Source organism: Stegastes partitus, unplaced genomic scaffold, assembly GCF_000690725.1.
Source record: "Stegastes partitus isolate 25-593 unplaced genomic scaffold, Stegastes_partitus-1.0.2 Scaffold1547, whole genome shotgun sequence".
NCBI lineage: Eukaryota > Metazoa > Chordata > Actinopteri > Pomacentridae > Stegastes > Stegastes partitus.
The window spans coordinates 20301-26017 of NW_007579278.1; positions in this window are offsets into that span (position 1 = coordinate 20301).

The following is a 5717-nucleotide window of genomic DNA, read 5'->3' on the forward strand; positions in this document are numbered from 1 at the left end:
ATTATCCTAAACGATATCACATATTCTCTGGTTCCACCTTTCTTCTGTTTCACATCAACGTAAACTGAATAGTTGGGTGTTTTCAAAGGTTATTCAGCCAAAAACAACCAGAGCTCCAGTGTTTCTGGTGATGTTGCTCATACAATAAAACCAGTCCTACATTCTCTACGTGCATTTAGTCATCTGTCTGAATGAGGTCACGGCTTCCTTTCAGTGGACTTTCTCTGGAGGATATCGGTGGTTTTAAGTTTCCCCTCCCATATTCCTGCAGAACAGCTGATGTCATAAGTTCAAGACCAGCGTTTAGTTTCAAACGCCAGACCGCAGTGGGTTTATTTAGTCCTCTAATGTGGAGAATCAGTGTGTAAATCTGCAGACTTCATCAAAGACGCTTGTAAACCTGTCACATGTGGCCTGCGCTGGTCGGGTGAGAGGTGAAGATTTTCACATTTCCGGACCACAAAGTTTTTAATTTGACATGGATTTTTTACATATTTCGCTCTTTGTAAGCGCTGCAAGAGTGGAGGTATTTATTTTACAGTCCGCAGTAACTTAAAAGTGAGTGTTATGTAGTTTGAAAGCTCTAAAAAAAAAAAAAAAAAAGGTACCGTAAGAGTGTGAAAGCAGCAGCAGAAAGATCTGTTTGAGTAATTTAATTCTCCTCTGAGAATTGAATTACCAGCAGTGACAGTAAAACCGAGCCGACAGCGAACACAACAGCTGCCATTCCCATTTCTTCACCCAATACGCCTTTAACAGGCACATCAAATCACCATTTAAGCTAATCCATGTGCTCGGCTGCCAACTTTCTGCGACTGTTTCACTGCCCGGAGTATAATTCAGCTCCAGGTCGCTGCTTTCTGCTCCTCAGACCAAAGTGTAGATCCGACTTTAGATAAACTGTTTTCAGAAATGAGTCAGTGTCTGGCAGCCACAGCTTCAAACGCGAGTTAGTCATTACTCGGTAATAAAATTAACGATCATTTCCTCAGCGTCTTAACCAAACAAAGCTGAAGGGCTTTTTGTGCAAAGACTTTGGCTGTCGATCAGATCTGATAAATACATGTTAAACTGATGAGTCAGTTGCACAAAGAAAGAGTAATTTATGATTGTCTTCGGTGGAATATTGGAGATCAATGGTGGCCTTTTCCCCCCAGACTACCTCAATGCAGCCTTTTATTGTAGTCATGTACCCATTACTTCTGTTCAACTGTAACTAATCACATTCACTCAAATACTAAACTTTAGCCAAACTTTGAGGTACTTGTACCCGACTGGGGCAATTTGTTCTCTGCTACATGTATCTGACAGCTTTACTTACTAGTTATTTATCAAAGTTAGGATTGTTGCATTTAAAAACAGACATACATGTGCTGCAAAAATTTACAAAAATATTGAAAACTTCCCGATTTCAGCATCTTGAAGAAAATGTCATTTCAGTGTTTACCTTGTCGAAGCTCTTTGACTGCATGTTTGTACAAAACATATTGTTTTAGCACATTTATTGTGGTAACGCTTTCTATCTACCTGAGAGAATTTTTATTAAGCATGGAGGACTGCTTTTTTTTTTAAACACAATACAATTAAGTATGGCGTTCCTCAGGGTTCAATTCTAGGTCCTTCACTTTTTAATCTTTTAGCCTGTACATGTTGCCGCTTGGTGATGTCATTAGGAGACATGATATCAGTTTCTACAGTTATGCTGATGACACACTGCTGTACATCGACGTGTCTTCTGACAACCTACGAACAACTGATTGCATTTGCATAAAAAGTGCAACGTAAATAAAGTCTGATTTATCATTTTAAGGCTTCCTGTGTTTACCTGTGATGACATTTTGCACTATTTCATAAATTCCTTCACCACTGTAGTTATGTTAAGCCATTATTTTCAATTTCAAGATATAGAATTAGTCCAACAGCAACAGAGGCATCTTTCTGTTGTTATTATTTCCACACAAACACGACCGTTATATGTAAGTCTGAGGTGGATAAGATGCTTTTTACTTTGCTTTGGCGGTTTTCTAAAAGCAGGACGAGTCCCGGCCTTCAGACCACTTTATCGCTTCATGTCCCCAACCTTAAAAAAAAAGAAAAGCAAAGTGCTATTTTACCTTGAAGGGAAAGAGGCTTCTGAAGCAATTTTAAGCAGCAGGATGAGCAAGAAACATGGAGTCACTCAGCCGGACCGAACCAAAGGTTATAAAAACACAACTTCAGCCACAACAGGGAGACAAACTCTGCATGGAGCTCAACCTTTCCATGACCTCTTTAATGCAGCTGTGCTTACAGGACCGAGGATTTCCCACTTCTAACGCCAATATTCTTCTCTTTTTGAATCGTCCCTCATTAATTAGGGCTCAATGTGTGATAGGAAGCAGAAAGCCTCTCTGGGTTTTATGACGTGTTGGCATCAGGGACCAGTCGACTAAATTATTGTACATTATATAGATTAATAGCAGTCGGAACAAAAACTTTTGGTGAATCAGCATTTTGCTCACGTCTCTGGAAGAGCAGAAGACCTGAAGGCAGCACAAATGTTTTTAAAGGCAAATTCAAGATCTACCCTTTTTGTCAGGCTTTTGATTGATTTTATTTATTATTTTAGTCACTTATTTACACATTTTAGTCTGTATAATGTGTGTTATTACTTCATTTTTTTATTATTTCCTTTTTCTATTTTAAAAATGTTGATTTCTATTTTGCCCTTCTTCTATGTATATTTTCAGAACAGATATTCAATTTTATTTATTTTTTTATCCTATTTTATCTCCTCTGCATGTGTTTTATGTCCTCGGTTCTTCAATCTCTGTGTTTTAGAATCCTTCATTTATAACATGATGTTGGGGATGTTTGTTCGATTTTGTTTTTTTATTCCTTTTCATCTGTAAAGCGGTTTGTGTTCATGTGTATAAAAAAAAAGTGCAACATGAATCAAGTCTGATGGATTCATTGATTAATTAGTCTGATTATTGTCATTTTGTTAATGAACAACGTCGGTTAGCTGTTGTCTTTTGCAGCCACCTGCCGCGGAAACGTCGTAAACCGACAAGATGGAAAGAGAGACAGATGTCGACTCGTAAAACCAACGTCACTGTGATCTACAAATAAATAGACAAGGTTGTGTGTCAGAATAAACGGGCAAATAAACACTCGATTATATCCGAAGATACAATCACGTGACAATATTTTTGGCTCAGTTTTGACTGTTTTCTCACTTTTAGGTGAGTCTAAATTAAAAATGTTATTTAATCGACTGGGAAATTATTGATGGTACGTTTTAGCTTTTGTATTTATTCATAAGATTCATTTGATGTATTTCTCATTCAGGTCTGGCTACAAGACTTTTCCTGCCCCGAACCAACAAAGTTCATCATGAAGCTCAATCATCAAGTTGAACATCTATTTGAGAAATATAAGAAATAAACATTAGTGCAACAAAAACTGGCGATTACAGACAAATTAATCCCTTTTTTTAAACAGCTGTCACACTTTCTGTGCATTTTTCTACAGTCGAAATAAAACACGCTGAGATTTTCCTTCAGTGGAAAACTGTTGCTATGAAATGTGGCCTGATTGTGGCAGCAGAGAGATTAATAATCCAAAATTTCCTTCAAGTTCTCGATTCCTTTGAGATCAAAGTTGGTCATTTTGGTTTTTGTGGATAAATGTAAACTATTGAATTTGAATTTTAAAAAAAATAAAAATAGCCTGGAACTTAAAAAAGCCTGGACCATCATCAAATAGCACTAATTTTATTAATATATCTCAAAACGCGTACAGCACAACGTTTACTAATTACCCAACATGTAATAAAATAACACCAAGAACTGTAAAAGAAGCAGAAAAACACAGATATCTCTGGAAAAGCAGCAAAATAAGTGCAAAAAGTCGTATAAAATATTAAGACGAAGCAAAATCTGACTCAAAACAGGATAACAAACTTTAAGATTAACGTTAAAGATGAGATAAATATTTTAAAAAAAGAGAAATTAGGACAATTAAAAACTACCAGGAGCTAAAAAAGGCCTCTCTTAAATAGATTTGACTGATTCAAACAGCCATAACTACCCTCTGGGGACCATAAATAGCCACGTTAATGGCAATCTGGCAGAAAATTACATTTAAAAGACAAAATAATGGATAAATAGTTAAGATTTTGGGGTTTCCATTATTTGGTCAGAATCCAGCTTTAAGGACCAAACATCCTCCCGTGTCGCGATAAGCTGCCCACGCTCCAAACACTTTGTCCTCGGTTGTCGTCCATCTTTGTCCCGCCGTGTGAAAGCCACCGAGGTTTGGGGGGTTGATGGCCGACTGCCAAACAAGTGGATGTTGAGCTGGGAGGCGGGGGGAGGTTCTGACATTCCTATATTCCTGAAACAGCCCAGCAGACGCAGACAGCTGGACGGCAACCAGCTGACCGGTTGCTATGCGAACGCCTTTCTTTGCTTTCATCCCAAAAACAATTGATGGTGACCGACTCGGTGGCCCTTTAATCCACCTCTCCTTTGGCAGGGCGACAATCTGACCTCACATCTTTGTTCGGGGCCCTTTGAGCCAAAGCTGTCGCCACAGTTTAGGTTTCATTAGAGTCCCGTCAGCTGATCTTTACCGCCGGAGGATCAGGTTTCTCAGTCGCAAAGACGTTCGGCGCATCAGGTTTTACATTTTTGGCATGCAAGTGGCGTTCTTTGGCAGTTCTTTTTATTAAAAATGCAGTTATTTCCTGCTGCTTCGCTGCAACAAACAAGTTGGGTGAGATGTTTGAAAGCACACTTTGGTGATTAAATCTCAGAGTTAAATAGAAACCAAAGAATAATAACGTAGCTCAACAAAACTATAGACACCAACTGGAGATCGGCTTTAATTGCTGCAAAATGAGACGCGCAAGAGTTTTTAAAAAACACTTTTGTTGGTACAATTTCCAAAATATTTGAAAAAAATGTAACCCTTTGAACTCCAGACAGGTTCTGGGTTTTTTTTTTTTTTTTATTGTATTTTTATTATTATTAGTATTTTGCTCCTGGGACATTGTTAACTCACTGTGAGCTCATTTTTAACTAAAGTCCTGCACTCCAGCATAGCAAAGCTGTAAAAACATATATGATTAAAAAGAAAATTAGAAAGCAATGAAAGCTGCATTTATTTATTGAAAAAAAAAAAGGATGATCGTGTAACTAACAAAAAAAATCCCACGCATACTATTCTAGATGTTAAGATTGTTCTTAATGTCTTTGCCTGGTTAAATAAAGGTTAAATAAATAAAATAAATAGATACTACAGATATTTTGTTTTTGTTTTTTTTTTACATTTTAAAGATGTTTCACTATAACTTCTAACAACTTGTGGACAACTTGCTTCACTGCATGCCTTTTTTTTTTTTTACCCATGCTGCATTGAATTTATTACTCAAGTATGTCTTGTTTTAAACTCAGTCTCCTTCATTCGTCTCCACACATGTCTTCAATCTGTTTTGTCTAAACACAGCCTGCAGCTCAGCCACGGCTTCTCAGTTATTCTCAGTTTTCTCATTTGCAAGAGATTCTGTAAAATGATTTGACGAATGATGTTTAAGCTTAGATGTGGTTGACTTTTCTACCTGAAACTTTCCATTTTTAGAGTTTTGGCTCTGAAAAGTGGTGTAATTTTGCCCATTTTTTTTAAAGACAGCACGCCTTTCAAACTCGCTGGTGCATCTTCACAGAGTTTCTAAA